The 21,411-nt window shown below is 38.4% G+C and overlaps 1 protein-coding gene across 1 annotated transcript in view; it reads right to left on the bottom strand.

Annotated features, from left to right (window-relative positions):
* The window catches only part of drd2a (dopamine receptor D2a), a 49,241-nt gene extending 32,335 nt beyond the window's left edge, over positions 1-16,906 (bottom strand). Inside the window, exon 1 of the mRNA XM_026192813.2 lies at positions 16,493-16,906. The gene's annotated coding sequence lies outside the window, so the exon portion shown is untranslated. The remainder of the gene's footprint in view (positions 1-16,492) is intronic.
* Positions 16,907-21,411: the final 4,505 nt, after the last annotated feature.

A 21,411-nucleotide genomic window follows, 5' to 3' on the forward strand; every position in this document is an offset into this window, starting at 1 on the left:
CTTTTAAAAACCCACCATTCAGACCGTGTTTTCTGTTTCCCAACAAAAACATGCACTTTGTGATCCTCTAACAAAAGAAGATGCGGCTAAAAACAAGCTGTTACTATGCGATTTTTTGAGGCCCATTATGGTGTTAATTCCATTGAGGCGCACCACTAATTAGCTGTCCGTTTCATTGCTTTTGTTTTTTGTTTTTTACTCTTAAATTTATGTCTTTTGTTTCAGTCACGTCTGTCTAGGGCCACAGCATGCGACGCCAGACACCTGTCAGTGGTCTTACAATCCTCTGCATTATTATCCTCTCAGCTCAGAAGCTTCTGTGTGTCTGTGGCATGTATATGAAAGCAGCAGTCAGAAAGCTGCTGGTAGGACAGTGCTTGCACACATGCTCAGATACATAAAATGACCACGGTTTGCCTAAGAGCTTTAACTTTAAAGTGTGAGTATACAATCTCAGATAAAAACTGAAGTAACCCCCTGGGTGTTGTGGGTGTCCTATGAAACAAAGCTGACAGCCAGAACAGTAAACAGAGAACAGTAAACAAAGCAAGGATAAAAAAGGAATCAAGTGGACCATTACAGATAAAATTATGTGAAAATTGTTGCACCAGTTGCATCAGTTATTATTATAAGATGTGTTATGTGTGGCGTAAGTGTGAACTGTGGGCATTGTGCATTGGTCTGTTGGAGATCAGTGCTGCCAGTAAACTGATTAATTGAAAACTCAGACAGGACGTCATAAGATTTTAAAGACAATCTGACACTGAGTGGTAGAGTTCGCCTTTTAGCTCAAGGCAAGCAGTGCTTCCGCAGTGAAATCTAAGGATTATTTGCATGTTCAAACAACAACGTTGCTGCATGAAAGAGCTCACATGTGGCCAAGAGCTGACTGAAAGCTTCTATTTGGATTGACACTATTAAAAAGCAGATTCTTGGAAGGGAGCTACAAGCTAGCAAATGAGTTAGAGAACCAAGAGGTAGTACAAGTACACAAAACAGAATAACTTAATAAATAAAACCCAAGAATGCTCCTTGTGGTGTAGATATATTACTTTGTGTATGATTAAAAGATGTTTGTTCTATTATCTACCTGCCTTTTTAGCCATTTTTAATCTTTGTGTATATGTTTTTTACAAGTAAATAAAAGAAGAAAACCATGAGAGAGACCAGAAGGCAAAAATGGGGCAAACTGCTGCCATTTTTGTGACACAGGTAACAAACAGCAACAGCTTACTAACTGGGAGGGAGAGCTTAATTTCAGACATAAACATGCAGGTCTGTAATGTAGTCCTCCTCTGCTTTTTAATCCCAGTCAATTGCTTATTTACACTCGTAAACATGCTCCATAATTACCAGCTCACACATCTGCTGACTCCCGTACATCTGCATCTGACGTGTATTGGCCTTCATTTGAGAACAGTGAGCGGACTGAACAGGCAGATTGTTAGGCTCCTCCGCGATAAGGGTCATCACCATTGGTTCCCTTTTAGAGGCAGCAGCTGCCATAGAGGATGGCTTACTAGCTTGCAGGAAATGTAATATTTCCCATGTGTCATGTAGTGTTCACTCATGTCCTGGGGGCATTTTCACTGCTTGTGGGAGAAAACTGCAGGCTGACATTATGATGTGGTCATTGCTTATAAGCAGTGGTATTTTTGAGCTCTTTAGCTGACTACATGTATGAGGTGGATTTGTAAATAATACAGCTGCACAGTCTTTCGGAAGATTTCTTTGTCCTCAAACCTTTCCCCACACCTCTCTCTTTTTCCTATTGACAGGAAAGCTGTGAAGACTAATATAATTTCTTTTCTTTTTTTTTTAACTCTTGACAGAAAAACAGCCACAATAAACTCTTTTTTTCCTGTTATGTAACTCAGGAAGAATAGAATCAGCTGCTTTGTATCAATAGCTCTGGACTACTACCAATTAACTTAAAAGGCATTCATTGATAAAAAAAAAAATGCATCTTAAATATTTAGGATGAATTTTTTTTAAAGTTTTTTTTACAGTGTGTTTTAGTAGAAGAGGGATTTTGTAGTACATTAAGACTCACAAGTTGAATTAGTAAGAAACATTGTGAAATTGTCAATTAAACTTAACAACAACAAAAACAGACATCTGTTAAAAAAAATTAAGCGAGTGAAAGCGGTGTTTTTAAATGCACTGTGTTTGACAAAATAATGATAACTGAATGTTCCTAAAACGACCGGTGACAATGCATAAATATATTTACAGCACTGATGTGGAGACAGGGAGTGAGTTGAATAGAGTCATGGTCAATAGAAGCACTGTTAGTTTGAAAATTCCTTTTTTTTCTCCCACACACTGTGCAACCACTATCCATAGAGACCAGCTAAGACTGCCAACCTACTGAGAGCTGTTCATGCTATAAAGCGTCTTACACAGTCTTGGGCATATGGCATGTTTGCATTATTGAACAGCTGCACCACAGAACAGCGGATGAAGTGTATCCAGCTCTCTGTGCTAAAATCTAAAGAGGGAAAAAAGGCCAAATTTTGAATTCAACAATTCCCCCAAAACCATTCCTTCTTCTTTTCTATCCAAGTATATTTGAAATAAGTCAGTGCTCAGATTTGGCTTCATCTGTCCCTTTTCACTCACTCCACCACACTTTGCTCTGGATAATGCTTCACATTTCCCACAAGATCTGGCTGTAAAACACTTATAACTTGCCAAAGTCACCCCTTGCTTGTGATCGTCTCTAAAACAAACAAACAAATTTGCTAAAAGGAAATTAAAAATTTATTATTCAGCGATTTTAACAACATGTTGCCTATTTCAACTTTTATGTAGCATTCTATCCAACCAGATGACCTCTGAATTGTGCGCAGTTGACCGGTCCTGAATGAAATCTCTAAATAGCTTGACCTCACTTTATACCCACAATCCCTCAGTTTCACATCTCACTGCATCCTCTTATTCCCAGGTGACCCAGCAGTGATCTATGGGAGCATAAGGCATTATCTAATGTGATATGAATGTGATTTTCATCTGCACGTTGCCAAGCCGACCCTCTAAAAAACAACAGATAGTAACTTCACTTTGGGCTTTTGGACACTTTCTTTAATCATATAAAATAAGGAATTTTTATTCCCCCCCCCCCCCCCCCCCCCCCCCGCCGACAGGTTTTGATTCATGCATTATAAAAGATTGAATAGACTCATAAGCATGAATACTGATATATATTGGTCATTTTTTGTAGTTCTCTAATTTCTGTTATTGGATTAGATTTCAGATAGCAAATTATGTTGTGATTACCTTTTACATTTACAAAACACACCCTGTAATTATAAATCTCCCCCATAATCTGAAAATAGTTTAAGTATAATGACTTTATAATCCTCTCATAAATGCACACCTAACCTGCAACTTTAATATAGGAAAAACACACGACTCTGTTGGCATTAAACGACATTAAACAACAACAAATGTTGGCATCAAGTACCAGTTGTGAAAATTCAGTTTAATAAACCATGCAACTACCCTGTTAATCTTACAGTAAGCTCCATTTAATAGCAGCTGTACTAAATTGCTGCTATTTATGAGCCTTTAAACTTGATTATTAATCTCACAGAAGCACTCAAAGTTGAACATTTACAGTCGGGAAAAATAATTATTTGATTCCTTGCTGAATTTGTAAGTGTGGTCACTTACACAGAAATGAACAGTCATTAATTTTGATGATATTTTCATTTTAATGGAGAGAGACATCAACCATAATCAACCAAAATTTAGAAAAAACACATTATATAAAAGTTACAAATGGATTTGCATGCCACTGAGTGACGACTATTTGATCCCAAAGCAAAACCGGATTGAGTCATTCAGCACATAGATTACAGTCAATCAATCAATCAATTCCAGATACTCCTGATCTCAACGTATTAGATTGATGTATAAAGCACACCTGAGCACAGAATCAATACATTTTTCAATCAGTTTCCTCTATTCCATCCTCTCCATCTCTATGGAGAAAAGTGTAGACCTGTAAAATGCTGGAATGTGCTACAAGAGCATTGGCAAGAAGCTTGGCGATAACATAAAACTGTTGGTGCAATGACTCGGAAATGGAATAAAAAAATGACCATCTGTCACCCTCAGTGGAAGATCTTGCCACAGTCACCAAGATAACCAATAGTAACACACTAAAGCATATGTCGGAGTGTCTAGAAGGTCCCCCTGATCCAGAAGGCACATGTACAGGCCAATCTTAAGTTTACTAGTGAACATCTAAATGATTCAGAGATGGTTTCAGAGGAAGTGCTGCGGTAGATAAAATCAAAATCAAGCTGAGGGGTATCAATTTGACCTGATGTTTTTGTATAATGGGAAATACTGAGCATGGCCCAAAGAACACCATCCAAACAGTAAAACATGGAGCTGGAAACTTTATGCTTTGGGGCTATTTTTCTGCTGAGGGTAAAGTGTGACTTCACTGCGATGATAAGCCAGTAAACGGAGGCCATGTGGTGGATGGATCTTCCAGTTTGACAATGACCCAAAACATGCCACCAAGGGAACAAAAGAGTGGCTAAAAAAGTAACACATTAAGGAAATGGAGTAACTAAGTTGTTCTTCACACCTCATAGAAAATCTGTGGAGGGAGCTGCAGCTTCGAGTTACCAAGCAGCAGCCAAGAAAACAAAAGGATTTATAGAGTGGAACCAAACCTCTCTTAAGATGTGTAAAGGGTTTCTTCATCAAGTACTAAATCATGATTTTCTTAGGGATCAAATGCTGGTCACTCTGGATTTAGGCTTGAAATTTTGTCTCTCTCCATTAAATGAAGCCACCCTAAAAATCAGAGACTTTTAATTTCTTTACAAGTGAGCAAACTTACATATCCCGAATTAGATCAAATAATTGTTTCTCTCTATATAAATAACCTTTGTGAAAATTTATCTAATGCTGCATTCCATCTTTATGCAGATGATACACCTATTATTTATTTCCTTCAGTAGCACAAACCCCTTGATTTTTTACAGTCTGCCTTTGATGTTGCTCAGTAACATTTAACTCAACTTACAACTAACCTGGTGTTAAATGTAGATAAATCTAAGTTCACGTTATTCTCAAATGGCAAAGAGTTGTTATCTGTGTTTCTATCTATTGTAGGTATCATTAGAGATCAAGGTTTGTCATTGAAAACTCACATCGAAAGGCTTGTGTCCAAGTTGAAAGTAAAAGTGAAGTTTTTTGGAAATCATGTTTCTTTATCCAAGTGAGAAAAAACACTTGATTTATGCAACTTTTTTTTTTTTTTTAACTGTTATTAGATTTTGGTGATCTGCTTTTTATGAATGCACCTGCCCTGTACATAAAGAGGGTGGATAGTGTCTATCATTGTGCCTTTTTATGTTATTATTGGATGTGGAAATCGGCCATCTGTGTATATAAGCAGACGTTCCCATTGGTTGGTTTTATCTATAACTCTCTCCTCGGGCTAGTTCAGTCTTATCTGTGTATTTATATGTGTAAAAACTACAACCAATATAGCCTTCGCTGTCACAACGCCATGCAAATAAGTTGTCCTGAAAATCAGAAGAGAACTGGGAAAAAGGCATTTAAATAAAAGGCTGTCCCTGTTTCCTGGAATAGTCTACAGGAGGAACTGAAATTGGCAGAGATGGTTACCATGGGGGAGTTTAGGTCCATTTTAAAGGAGTGAGAGAATAACTCTTTTAGTCAGTGTTACTGTTTTTAAATATGGCTCTTAATGTATGTTTGTGTGAAATATTGTATTTGTTTTTTACTTGTTATGTGTTGTATTTGCTGTAACCTTTGCTGCCATGATGGCCAGGTCTCTCCTGGAAATGAGATTTAAATCTCAATGAGACTCTGACTTGAAGAAATGAATGATAATAAATAAATAAATAAATAAATAAATAAATAAATAAATAAATAAATAAATAAATAAATAAATAAATAAATAACTTCCCTCGCTGTACTACAAAACCATCATTATGCTTCTTGAGATACACATTGTCTGATAGTGGCTCTTTTTGCCTTTCCCCATTTTCTCTTCTGTTACATAAATCTAATTTGTGGATGTTGGATCAAGGTAATTGCCTTTTCTAAACTGATTATGCCAAATAGTCACACCTGTTTTCCTTTGTCGTGTATGTTTATGTGCACACAGGGATTTAGTCTTAGTTAACCTTCTTCAGACCCTTCATTGTTAAATCTTTGTCTAGTTTTTAGTAACAGCCTATACAAGCTGAACACAAAAGCTTAAACTGATATCAGTCTGTCAGTACCAACAACATGTTTGATTTAAGCCCGTGATAACCTTCATCCTAATTAGTTTTCTATCTGGCACAGCCCTGTTTGTTGTTGGGTCAGAATGACCGAAGCTGAGGAAGTCAGTGACTATGTTGTAAATTCGCTTTCTCAGAAAATAGCTCCCCTTTGTTGCTGTGTGAGTGAAAATGCAGCTCGTTGCAAATGTGAAGCCACGTTGTACGGACCGGCTGTGTAGGTGGTAGCTGGTATGACTTTTACTGTGCCTAAAATAAACCTGCTCATTCCGGTAGCAATTAGTGTGTCATTATCTTGTCATTGCAATTATGCTGCCTTTCTCTCGGCTCTTGCAATTTAAAAGTTTTTCTCCCAACATCCATATGGGGTGCATTTGCTTTGATCAGGCACACCTCTGACATAAAAGCAATAAACATTTTACATAAAAAAGAAAACGTGGAGCTTATTTACTAAAAATAATTGGTAAGCTGTGTTTTCTGTTCAAATGAAAGTGGACAGAGGTACGCTCTCTCGTTTTAGTGAGACAATCACATTTCATAACGAAGAGACGCTGGAGCAGTTTGAAAGCTGTATTTATATTTATATATGTATCATACTAAATCAAATCCATCCTTCTCACACAGTGTGCACCGGGTTAGCATATCTCTGTTTAAACAGAGTTAAAGAAGAAAGGCCCTCAGCAGTTTGCATTAGGATGCACAAGCGCCAATGTGACTTACATAAGAGACCACCCAGCCATTTATTTGGTTTAGATATAGTATGCAATAACCCATATCAAGGGAAATCAAAGTACGCGTTTTAACACTGGCAAGGGAGCTTTCACTGTGAAAAGACTGTCTGAAGGAGGTGAAAACAAATGATATATTGGAGATTCAGGAAGCGTCAAGACAGGCACACTGAAACAGAGTGAAAGAGATACATAAAGGGCTGAATAAAAAGCACAGATGAGTCAACCATGAAGGCTTAACCGCAGAGGTTACAAAATTCTACCTATGCTACAACATTGCTTATACAGTGAGACATAAAGGTTACTGTTGTGAAGATTTGAGCTATTCTCTATTCAGATCAAGCCATAAGGGTAAAAATGGAAGGACATCCACCCACTGCCAAAAGAGGAAACGGAGGTTGGTAACAATCCTCCATTGACCTCATTAGGTGATAGGGTAGTTCCAACCTAACAACTGGTGTGGTCCCTTGAGACGTTGCATACACACACACGCACACTGTTTACTACTTTTCCATTGCATCCCATGTAAAACTGAGCCAGAAACAGATGAACAGAAGTGCATGCACCTGTAATGTTGAGTATCTGCCCCTTCTTTTTTGCTCACACACTTTAGGTCTTATTATATGAGAAACTTGAAAAGTCAAACGATTCCCTGGATTTGTCCTGAATTGTTTAATTAAACACATGAAAATATGTCACTTTGTTTCAAGGTGAATTTTTAACTGTGTGTCATTAAATGGAGACTCTGAGCAGCTGCTTCTCACATTTCCACAGTGGGAAATGAGGTGCAACAAGTGTAAGTCTGACAAAGGTCAGGTGACCAGATGGATTGGCTGTAAAAACAGAAACCACAATAGTGTCTTGTGGTGGTTTCACTTTATTTATTTACTCTCAAGCTGTTCTGTGATCACTGAGATGCGAAAGAACGAAAGCCTTATCTGCAGTTTCAAACACAAGAAATATTAAAGTGTTGGTACTTATTTTACAGACATGCAGCTTGTGGGGATAGGTTAATTGGATAATCTAAATTGTCACTAGGTGTGAATGTGCGAATGAAAGTGAGTGCGAATGGTTGTCTGTCCCTGTGTGTTGGCCCTGCGACAGACTGGCGACCTGTCCAGGGTGTACCCTGCCTCTCGCCCTATGACAGCTGGGATAGGCTCCAGCGCCCCCCGCGACCGTGCAAAGGATAAGCGGAAGCGAATGGATGGATGGATGGATGGATGGATGAATGGATGGATGAATGGTACTTATTTTACTGCTTCCTATATGCTACACATATTTATTGCATTCACGAATAAATTAAAAAGATACCCATCCACTGGTTGAACTAACAAACGAGTATCTCGGACTCTTGGAAAGTCTCACTGGCAGAAAGAAGAAAAACAAGTCTGAAAGAAAGCACATTGTATTAGTTTAGAGGAGCTTAAGACCAGGCCCCTAAGTACCAAATCTACATAGGCAGGGTTTCCTTCCATATAAGGCCTAGTGGTACACGGTGTGTAATGATGACACAGAAAAATGCAGAACAAAGCAATCCTACTGAGAAGCACAAACAATTACCCGTGATAGTGTATGGGAATATGTGTCAAACGTTCTCAAGCTCTGAGGGGTTGCACAACAAAATGTTGTTTATCTTGAGGGGTTCAAGTTCCAGTCTTTCCATTTCCAGTCGTTCCATTTCTCCTTCTGTTATGCACATGTAGACAAGTATATTTTCTCATACAGTGAAATGGGGGCTTTCCAGTACAATCTCAGTCACATTTCTTTTAATCTATGGTAGAATAAACCTGATTCATTAAATGAAGTGAGTGCAAACTTATTGTGTACGTAAACTGATAACATTTCTATGAAAATATTACTGAGTGATGCCCAATTTCCCCATATTGTTAAGGAATCAGTTTTCTAAGGCTTAAACAGTACAACAAAAACAAGAGCGGTCCAGTAATCCATTTATTTTTAATCCCTGCCTTGACTTAGATCTTTTTTCTTTTCTTTTTTTTAAAGAAAATCTTAAAATGCTCAGTGTTTGATCACATTTTTACCAGCCACCAGTTATACCTTTGTTTTACTGGGCGCAAAGCTAATCTAAGCTCATCTGTTTTAAATAGCTGCCTATGGTTTTGTGCTCAGAGCTGGCGAAAACTATGGCAAGCAACCAAAAAATCCATACCAGAAAACAAAGACAATGAGTTCAAAGCAACAGCAAGAATAATGAAATCAAAGGGCTGGTTTCAGTGAGATTGTTACTGCAAGCAGCCGTTTACATAACCAGGACTGATCAATTAAATTATTATAACCGCAGTAAATCACTTCTTCAGTTTTCTTATACTATGCTCCTGACTGTGGTTGTGAAAACATCTAAAAATGTCACTTTTCTAATGAAATAATATTTGACTGGGCATCAAGTTCACAAAGAGTAAGACTGAAGTTATTTATAATAAACGCTTGTTTTGCTTTCTAAAACAAAAGACTCCTGAGCTGTTGAGGAAAATGTCAAGGGAACTTCCATGAAAGAGTCTTTAACATAACACAAACCCAGCTTTCGTTTGGCATTTGACATCGCTTAAAAAGAAATAGTTCAAAGAGACGAATGAGTCATGTGCTGTATCAAAACAGACACATCACCCTACTTCATCTCACTTTCACCTTTTAATTTTGGCCCTTGTTAAGGTTCACATTCACAGCCAAGAAGAGTATTTTTTTCTTTCTACACCACCTAGAGGGTCTCTGGGTGTCAAGCACCATCTGCAGAAGTTGGAATGATTTCGAACAAGTGCCGCTAATTTAAAGTCTACAGTGAGAAACCCTTGGGTGAACCACATATTTGTGGTTTTTAAAAGCTTTTCATACCAAACTGTCCACACAACAAGAGAACGGTGAAGTAAGTTCATTTCTCCTGATAAATTATTTATTTATTTCTATTTTGCTATTAATTCTCAATCCTTGTCTTATAATGCTCATCCTGTCAATATCAACCCAAAGTCTTTCATCTGTCTCATGCAGTTTTTCACTAGAAAAAAATTCTCCTGCATTTTGAGCCAAGGTTTGTAAGCCTCTTATATTTTATGAAGCTCTATATAGGGAGTGCAGAATTATTAGGCAAATGAGTATTTTGTCCACATCATCCTCTTCATGCATGTTGTCTTACTCCAAGCTGTATAGGCTCGAAAGCCTACTACCAATTAAGCATATTAGGTGATGTGCATCTCTGTAATGAGAAGGGGTGTGGTCTAATGACATCAACACCCTATATCAGGTGTGCATAATTATTAGGCAACGTCCTTCCCTTTGGCAAAATGGGTCAAAAGAAGGACTTGACAGGCTCAGAAAAGTCAAAAATAGTGAGATATCTTGCAGAGGGATGCAGCAGTCTCAAAATTGCAAAGCTTCTGAAGCGTGATCATCGAACAATCAAGCGTTTCATTCAAAATAGTCAACAGGGTCGCAAGAAGCGTGTGGAAAAACCAAGGCGCAAAATAACTGCCCATGAACTGAGAAAAGTCAAGCGTGCAGCTGCCAAGATGCCACTTGCCACCAGTTTGGCCATATTTCAGAGCTGCAACATCACTGGAGTGCCCAAAAGCACAAGGTGTGCAATACTCAGAGACATGGCCAAGGTAAGAAAGGCTGAAAGACGACCACCACCGAACAAGACACACAAGCTGAAACGTCAAGACTGGGCCAAGAAATATCTCAAGACTGGTTTTTCTAAGGTTTTATGGACTGATGAAATGAGAGTGAGTCTTGATGGGCCAGATGGATGGGCCCGTGGCTGGATTGGTAAAGGGCAGAGAGCTCCAGTCCGACTCAGACGCCAGCAAGGTGGAGGTGGAGTACTGGTTTGGGCTGGTATCATCAAAGATGAGCTTGTGGGGCCTTTTCGGGTTGAGGATGGAGTCAAGCTCAACTCCCAGTCCTACTGCCAGTTTCTGGAAGACACCTTCTTCAAGCAGTGGTACAGGAAGAAGTCTGCATCCTTCAAGAAAAACATGATTTTCATGCAGGACAATGATCCATCACACGCGTCCAAGTACTCCACAGCGTGGCTGGCAAGAAAGGGTATAAAAGAAGAAAAACTAATGACATGGCCTCCTTGTTCACCTGATCTGAACCCCATTGAGAACCTGTGGTCCATCATCAAATGTGAGATTTACAAGGAGGGAAAACAGTACACCTCTCTGAACAGTGTCTGGGAGGCTGTGGTTGCTGCTGCACGCAATGTTGATGGTGAACAGATCAAAACACTGACAGAATCCATGGATGGCAGGCTTTTGAGTGTCCTTGCAAAGAAAGGTGGCTATATTGGTCGCTGATTTGTTTTTGTTTTGTTTTTGAATGTCAGAAATGTATATTTGTGAATGTGGAGATGTTATATTGGTTTCACTGGTAAAAATAAATAATTGAAATGGGTATATATTTGTTTTTTGTTAAGTTGCCTAATAATTATGCACAGTAATAGTCACCTACACACACAGATATCCCCCTAAAATAGCTAAAACTAAAAACAAACTAAAAACTACTTCCAAAAACATTCAGCGTTTTTTGGGTTCATTGAGAACATGGTTGTTGTTCAATAATAAAATTATTCCTCAAAAATACAACTTGCCTAATAATTCTGCACTCCCTGTAGGAGCTACAGCCAATTAGCCAACGATGTCTACTATCCATGCACATATGTTGTGCGCATATTCCCTGGTCACTTTATTAGGTATATCTGTTCACCTGCTAATTAATGCAAATTTCTACTAAGCTATTTACACGGCTGCATCTCAATGCATTTAACTGTGTAGACATGGTCAAAAGAACCTTCAGAAATTTAAACAGAGGATAATAGGGAAGAAACATGACTTTGAACAAATGGTTATTGATGCCAGACAGGCTGGTTTTGAGTATTTCAGAAAGTGGTGATGTACCGGGTTTTTCCCTCACAACCATCTCTAGAATTTACTTAAAATGGTCAGTGAAAATGCGTTATTGATACCAGGGGTATGAGAACATTGGGTATAGCAGCAGAAGACCACTGGATTGCCACTCCTGCTAGCTAAGAATAGTTTACACAGGATCACCAAAATTGGACAATAGAAGATCATAAAAACATTGCCTTTTCTGATATGTCTTCATTTCTACTGCTACATGCATATTGTTGGGTCAGAACCTATATGCATTCATGGCATAAATACCATGAACGCGTTGATCCATCGGACCCTTTTCACGCTTCGCCATTCCAAAGCATGAAAACGATGTGCATGCAGAAGTTGCAGTAAATTGCCGCAACAGCAGAGGGAGATATTTTATTTCAAGCCAACATGAAAATAACCAGGAAAGTGCTAGACAGACATTATTCCCCATTTGCATGTATATAGATATTAGCCACCCATCTTATTCATTTCTGATGATTAAGAACCCTGAAATTACTTCTTGTCTTTAATATATTATCTCCCCCTGCTGGTAATGCAACTTCTGCATGTGTGTCCATTCCACATTTTGGAGAGGCAAAGCGTGAAATAGACACAGTGGACCGGCGTGTCTATTACACATTTTGGTGTGATATCAGGTTGCTTTATGACCACCCCATGTCCCAAAGTTCAAATGATTTGGAACTGGTTTCCTCAACATGAAGATTTATGTGGTCTACTTAAACTGCCTCCACAGTAGAGCCCAACTGATATAGGATTTGTAAGACTGACACTGATATTTGGACACTTCACACAAACACACAACACAAGTAGATAGGTTATCATTTATTGACTTATTTTTTTATTTACTTGTTTACACTTTACAAACAAATGTGCTGCCAACAAGGAAAAACTATGCAACATCAACACTCATAACATGATTGAAGAGTCTTTCTCCCATCTCTTCTTTACTTTTACTTTTTCATTCATAATCTGTTATAAAAGCAGATATTAATCGATCAGCAAATAGCTCATATTGGTAGATAAAATCAACTTGCCAATATATTGGTCAGGCTCTCTTCTACAATCTAAAGATTTCAGTCAAGTCGAGCACTTTTGCGATGTGGTCGAATTAAAAAATTAACATCACACAGATGTGCACTAACTGTGTGATGATATCATGTCATTATGGACCTAAATCTCTGAGAATTGTTTCCAGCACCTTGTTGAATCTATGCCACAGTTTTGAGTTCCAAAGGTGGGTAGAACCTGGTACTAGCAATGTGTAACTAAGAAAAGGTGTATGGTTTGTACAATCATGCAGAAATGAGGGTGTTGCCTAATTTTCTCTGACACTGTTCTCTAACTGCAGGTAAAGCAGGATCATACCTCTGGAAAAACTTTGCATGTGTGTGTATATCTGTGGATTAGTGAGATAGCGAGATGTTCAAAGGTTCAGTGTGTTTTCCAGGTATACTAAGTTTTGACTGCCTGTTGCTCAAGCTTAAAAACATAAAGACCAACAGGCTCTTTTTTTTTAATTAAAAATGTGCAATGGTGGATTTCTATCCAGCAGAGCAGTAAGTCTGTATAAGTTATTTTTGTCTGTTTCTAAATGCAAGAGAGTACGTTTTGCAGCTTTTTTGTGTATGTTTGTGTGTCTCTTCTAAATATAAAATTGAATTTGTGGAGGTGTTAGTGATTTGAAAATGTTATGAACTGCACTATAATTGCCAAAAATATAGTACTGTGTGTGTACCCCTCTCCATGTAACTACATTTAAAAATAAAATATGTGCGATTGCAAAGTGTTAAATGAGTAATAAAAAAATCAATATCCAGTTATTCACAACAAACAAAGCCTAGTGATTGTAAATAGTGTTTAAACTGTTTAGATCAATATGTAATATGGACACACCATTAACGCATATATAGACCAACCAGCTAACCTGACTATCACAGCATATAACAGTAGAACCACGATCATAATAGATCTCCTATTGGGTTTGGACCTAATTGGCTCGTCCATCCTGTCAGTAATTGTGTGCGTCCCTTGAGTGTTGATGTATTTGACATGCTGGGAAAGGGGTTTCGGGAGAGAGAGAGACTGTAAGCGAGTTGGATAAAGTCTCAGAGATCCAATACAATTAAGTGATTTACTTACAGGGATGTTTGTGACCCTGATATAAAATCTGTGAGACGTACAAGAAGAACCCTGTAGCTGAGTTAGAGCTTGTGGGCATCCTTTTGGGATATTAAAGGGAATACACCTCCGCTTTTTCTTGAAGGAGTCCATGTTTACACTATTCGGAGGCCATTTCAGGCATCCAGTTAGTAAGCTCTATGTTCTGCTGAAAATCTAAACTATTTATATTTCGTCTTCGGTTGCTTAGATGTCAGATGGCGCCACATGCAAAGGTCAGATGTGCTGTTTTTTGGGGCCCGACTGAGTATCATCAAGTGCTCCATGACATTCTGGGTCTGAGCTGCGTCTTCTATACACAATGATTAAAAAGTGTTTATAGAGCTTGGAATATATGTGGTTTCATTTCTGCACCTACACATTTATGAAGTTGCACTTTGCAAGATGCATAAAGTCATGTAAGACTTGATTAGTAAAAAAAAAAAAAGTCACTTTTTAAAGTGTATTTCTGAAGTGGCAAGCCTCATTCATTCAGCCATATAATGTACAGGTAATACTATACACCATGAAATTAAATGTTCCTCCAGAGCATGACAAGGCTTAAACCATACAAGACTGCAAACAGAATTACAAAAGGTACACAGCATTATAAAAATATAAATATATAAATACAGTATAAATACATACAGACGAAAAAATTACATTAAAATTCCTTACAGTTTCTACTTTGCAAAACAAAACAACTGCACCACGCCAGTCCGACGTAAGATTTCTCCTCTGAATGACTTTCAAATCTGTCTGATTAATAAAAGACTCTGTGGTTTCACAGCAGCAGCTCCCTGCACCCGAACAACTTTTGTTTGGGTTTGTAATTGGATTTAACAAGCACAAGCTGCGACACAGCGTCATTTCTGTTGACTGCATGTCATTTGAGAGCAATGTGTTGAATCTCAACATTTTATTGATCGAACGGCAGCATCGAGTGATTTCCCTTTAGATCTTTATGTGCTTAATCCATTCAAAGTCTGTGCATCACCTCAACGTAAATGTTGCCATGAAATCAAATCTCTCACAATGCATCTTAAGGAATCTTATGGAATCTGAGCCCTTGTTAGTGTTTTTTTCCCCCGAGTATTAATTCAAATAATCCGTGTGGGGATTAATTTGTGCTTATATTTCTGTATATAGCATCCAGGAGATTGCATTCAGAAAATCTGCTTGTGGCCAAACAGCTAGGCTGGACAAGCCTGCATCAGGCAGCTCTGGTCAGACTGTTTTCCACACAAAAGCATCCAGCAGATCAGACACAGGAATGTATAGAATTCAAAATGTGTCAAGGGAATTCAATAACCAGGCTCAGCCTCTATCCATTTGACCTAAGATGGGTTCACTAAGGATTACTGGTTTGGTTTCTATATTAAAGAAGATTTAAATAGTTAATTCTAGTCAAGTGGAGTTGATATGAGCAATTTGCCTTGACAAATAAAGCCTGACAGCATCCCTTTTGATGAAACCACCAATTTGCCAACCAGGTGTTATAACCACCTGACCTATTCAGATATCCATACCTGCTGGGTACAGAGCAGCTGCTGACCAAATGTCAAAGCAGGTTTTTGTTGTTATGGTGGCTTATTAATATTTTCCAGAAGGCAGTCATACTGTTCTTTCATTTCTTTCTCCCCTTTTAGCACTGACTCAATCAAAAGAGATAAGTCTTAAATCAAAATCACCACAATCATTAGCATTATTCAGTTATTTGTCATGCTGTTTATGTGTTAGTTAGAATATGGCAGTAACTCGGAACATACATATAATATACACATCTTTTTTTTTTAAATATTCACATAGATCATAAAAGGGTAACATAAACTCCATCAAAAGCGCTCTCGAGGCACTCGGGCTTATCAAGAGAGGTTTAGATACATTTTCCACTTTATTTATTTCCTGTTGTTGATAACTTGTGAAAGCTGCTTAGCGATGCTGACACAGGACGGAGTATGCAGCCTGTACAGCAGTCACCTGCGCAGCACGAAGCTTGTGCCGAGAACCCGCTGCCTCTGAAAACCCAGCACTAATTACAAATTGGAAAGCACGAACAGATCTGAAATCAGCGCTTCGCGGGTTGGAAAGGGCACCGTGACACGGACACATCGCCACTCTCAAGTCTGAAACTAGGGTATAACTCACTTATAGCCCCCCAGCCACCCACCCTTTCTTGGGGTGGTTAAAACTGTCTTATATTAACGCCCAGCCAGGATCGATAAGGTAAACAGTAGACCTGTCATACAAATAAAACAGTGCACAGCCGCTTGCGCTACCTGCAGTGTTATTTAATGTATGTATGTATGTATCTTTGAGCGATATGTCATAGATTATAAACTACCCTGGATTATCTTATTTTTTCTCAAGTTTAATACATCACACAGAGAAAACAGAACTGTCTTACCTTCACGCCATAAGTTTCAGAATCTTTGCTTTCACAGGAAGCGGCTGTTAAATCCAAGATCATCCACAGTTAGCTCCCACTGTATCCTTTATTTGCTTTACTCATTGCTTACTCTTTAAAAAAACGAACCGTCTCTTCGCGTCGTCTCTGGTGCGAGGCATTAGTTCAAGCTGGTAGGTTAAAAAAAAAATAAACTACTGGGAGCCAAAATACATAGCCTAACAGTGAACGAATGAATTAAACAACACCTAAGATCACTTGCTGTTTTCCGGCCGTTTAATTAAACCCTCGAGGTTTATTTTATTTTATTTTTTTTAATTTTTAGATCAGTTCTGATCTTGAGAGAGCGGAGAAGCAGAAGCAGAAACTGTGCGGTGCCCTTCTGGTGTCCAGGAGCTTTACGCGGAGAGCTAAGTTACCTTCTGCACTGACGGAGACGGGAGACGCGGCGGCTGTGAAGAACTGTGGAAAATCAAGGCGGGGTTACATCTGTTTAATTCCTAAGAGGGATGCGTGTTTTGTTTTTTTTGGGGTTTTTTTGTAATGTCACCGGTGTAAGTGAAACCTTATTCCCTTATGTTTGCCTCAGATTTTCCACAGTTCTATCTTCTCTCCGTGGCACGGGCTGTGCTTTTTGTGTAATAAGTAAATAATGGAAAATGGCAGTGTGTGATTTAAAAAAAAATTGGACATCTTTTGATCACTAAATAAACAGTTGGTTAATAAGTGGGCACATGCTAGGATGTGAGTTGGTGGATCAGCACAAGCAGTGAAAAATGGTAATGAAAGAAATGAGCGAACACATGGACTTACAAATCCATCCCACGCATTCCTCATTATCATTTTCTTAGATAATGATCCTTATTATTTATATATGTATTTTTTTTTTCATCTATTGCCAAACTTTGTCATTATTGTTAATTGCTGGCATTTCTTAGGAATCTGTTGGCTTTCATCCCAGCAATATTACACAGTGAATGCTACCAAGTAAAAGGACTGGAAGCAAACTGTTTTGTTTGTCCTTGGGACAAGTAATAAGGAAAGAATGTACAATTTCATATTACACCACTGAGATTTATTTGCACCTGCTGGTTCCATTCAGTACAAATGACACAAACCACCTTCCATCAGTGTGTGCATATATAGGGAAGTCCAAACCAGAAATATAAATGTTACATTGTTAAATTCTCCCAATTCTTTTTGATCTTTGGGCTGAAGGAAGGACAATACTCGGTGTATAAATGCTCAATCAACAATCTTTTATTCCATACAATTCAACACTTTATGAGCATAAACCATCCGGAGGGGAGATGAGCGCGGGAGGGTGTCCGCCTGATCTCGAAGTGTCTGAGCATTCCACACATTCTTATAGCTTAAGCTCCCCCTCCACTTAGTCATAAAACCTAAACATCCACATTCTTTCTCTCTCTCAGTGAGCCTAAGTTATGACCTTGGCTTCTGTGCAGTATGTTCTGTTCTTTGCTAATCAGACAAATAAGGCCATGACTCTCTGAAAACAGTATTTCTTATAACTCAGCAGTATAATGCATCATAAAACAATATCATTCATTCACAATGAATCAGCAGTCTAATGTAATAGAAATCAGTTTAACAAATGTAATAGTTATCACCTTCTAATTCAGGAGAATAATCCAAACTAAAACTACATAATAATTTCACAATCTTTAATTAGGGGTCTAACATGACATAAGATAATTAAAATAATCTCACAACATCAGGATCAATTTTTGACTCTTTGTAAGTGGCATTGGACTGTCGCTCTCTTTTAATGACTGCGTGTGTGTGTTAGACAAAACCTCCTAGAAAGAAACATAGTTGTTGATGATCCATTGATGATCCATTTATTCATTATTTTACAACTAGAAATGCAATGTTTTGGCACTTTAGGAAGTACATGAATAGTTATATTAAGTGCAGTCGTGCCCAACTGCAGCACTTAAAATCTAGCTTTTATATCATCTTGCTCTCCTTTACACATGTGACTTAAATAAGAACTTCCATTTAAGCCAGACCTGGATAATATATTCATATCACATTTGACATCGAAATAAAATATTAATTACAGCCGGTAGGCACAGAAATACATTAAAAAAGGAGGAAGTAGAATAAGTCCAACAGTATGTTATACTTGGTGGCAGACGAATCACCTACAGTTTTTAAATATGTTTTTCTAAATGAATTTCTCATTATGCATGCTTTGACTTGGGAATTCTCACGTGCAGTGGACTTCTTCACTATTAACACTGTTTGAATGCACAAATTTTATCTTTAATGAAGCTTGCCTCGTTTTTTCACAGGGTGACATTTCTTTGCATTGATTAGCAAACCTGACATTTTGCAAATATATTTCAAGTGCACCAAGAAGATACATTTAATGTTTAACATCAAGCTTTATGAATGCTTTCACATGGTTCCAAAAGTAATCACTTTGCAAGTGTGTGCATATTTCACACACATTCAAGAGAAAAAGGAAATGGCAAACCACTACCAGATAGATGTTTTCCCTTTACTGCGAATGTAATTAAAATAATGTTTTGGTTGTATTGCTTCTGTGGGCAGTTAAGCTGAGTGAAAAGTTTAGAAACGTCATCTACATACTCAGTTATAAGAAATAAGTAAATGAAGTGTGACTAAAACATGGCAACATTGCTGAAAGAACACAGACAAAGCAACAAAAAAAGCTAGATTACAACACCCCAAATCTTCACAGCGGATGAAATGTCACATATTAGTGACACAACCAGAGCATTAAAATTCTCCTCTGTTGGAGGCAGCTCTCACAAGGAGCAGCTTTTTTTTGCTTTTGCACTCTTGTGGGGACGTCTGTACCGAGGCAGATAGCCATTTTTGGATTTATGTCTGAATCACACATAAACACAGACACAAACAGGCACATAAACTCATACTGTGCACACAAAATATGCACACCCCCCAGGCTATCTGTGGGAGGCGCAAACACATCTAACTGCTAACTGCCATAAGGTAACGCTGGAGCCTGATGGTGCCTGATACGGTCTCTATTAATTTGTGACGATGAGTGGATGTCAGCAGATCGCAAAAATAAATGACAACAACTTTGACGCCCCCCAAATCAGAGTAATTTACAAACCAGTTTCACCCACATGTTACGCTAATGAACATCTCACAACCCACAAAAGGATTTCTTCCAGATAAGAGAACCACAAAGCACAATCTTAATGTCATGGGGCTAAGTTCTCGTCTCCAACTAGCACGCATTTTCAGCCTTGAATGGAGCTTGGAGAAATATTGTACATTCTAGACACATGCACGCCTTTCTAAGCCTGGCCAAGCACAGAGCCACCGCCAGTGAGCAGATGCTGGCTTTAGGTGAGCTGTGGAAAAAAATACATTGACCTGGCATGAAGGAGGGCCCTACTGTGACAGAAAAGACGTTCAGTCCCTATTTAACTCACATGAGCACAAAAAGCATGCACATATTTCCCATTCACTAGTCCTTAAAATGAATCATATTTTACACACCGGCAGTCAATGCTTTAAACTTGAACTCATCCTATAAAGAATTTATATGGTGTGACACTGGTGTGACATTGTGTGCTTGTTTCTGAGCTCTTTCCCTGGTTTAACACTTGCACTATACCCTGTCACACTGTATGCTGAGTGAGACAGAGTGACAAAGAGGGAGACAGTGTTGGCATGACTATCTGTTTGGGAGATAATAGTGACAGCAATTGCTCTGCAGAAAGGACTTAAGGCATGATGAGGAAGCATGAGATTAGAGATATCCAGATATAGGAAATGTGCTCGCAGCAGTAGGGTTGAGGCATGTAAATTACAGAAGTTAATATTCTGTTTTCAACATATCCCACAGTATGACTGAAAGCAATAATACCTTCATGCAATCCACTGCCAGACATAACTGAAAACACAAACTTTGGATTTGCATTGTGTATTTCTTTATGATGATGAAGACCGATAATGCAATTATGTTCATTAACAAGCGCATCAAATATGCATTAACTTGCAGCCGTAATGAATCCAAAACATGGACATTGCCACTTCCGTCTAGGTAACATTTGCTCAGCAGAGTCAAGTTGTTGAAGATTTAATCTTTTTAGTCATGCAAGTAGTCTAACACCAGAAATGAGGATGTTACATGGTGCACATCTTTGCCCCAGACTAAAATGTATAACAACAAGCATCACTTAAAGATGATTTCTTTTGATGATCACTTCATCTTCAGTATTGCAACATGTCAAAATGCAAAATTCATAAACTCTGATATTTTTGTTTTAGAGCCTAATAGTGTTGTAGAAAAGTCCAGGGCACCCCTCATGTGGAAACATAAATGGAAACACATTTAATTTTAACTAGCTTGAAAGTCAGTGTGATCCCAAACTGCTTCAGTAATGTTGAGGTCCAAGCTCTGGGGAGGCCAATCCATGAGTGATGATGTTCAACTGCGTGTTTTTTTTTCCAGGTATAGTGCATGACTGTCTGTTTGTGGTTATTCTCATGTTGAAAAATGAAGCGGTTGTCAATGTAATGCTTTCCAGATTGTATTGCATGGTGGATCAAAATCTGATAGCACTTTATTTTGCTCATAATTCCATCAGTTTTGACAAAATCCACAGCATCACTGGTGGAAATGCAGCCCCAAACCACGACAACCATGTTTTACAGATGGCTGCAGACACTCGCTGTTGTACCACTCTCCTGACCTCATTCATATCACTCAATAGGACCACTGATTCTCGGTGCAGTTCTTGTTTTATCTGGCATAACTCAACTTCTTTCTCCTGGTTTATTGACAGCAAGCTTTCCAATGAGATCATTTCTGGTGATCTTCAGTGAACAGTAAGATGAATCGACTGAAGGGCCAGATGCAAAGCCAACATTTTGTCTCCTGTTTCTCAAGG

Source organism: Astatotilapia calliptera, chromosome 14 (assembly GCF_964374335.1).
Source record: "Astatotilapia calliptera chromosome 14, fAstCal68.1, whole genome shotgun sequence".
In the NCBI taxonomy this organism is placed as follows: domain Eukaryota; kingdom Metazoa; phylum Chordata; class Actinopteri; order Cichliformes; family Cichlidae; genus Astatotilapia; species Astatotilapia calliptera.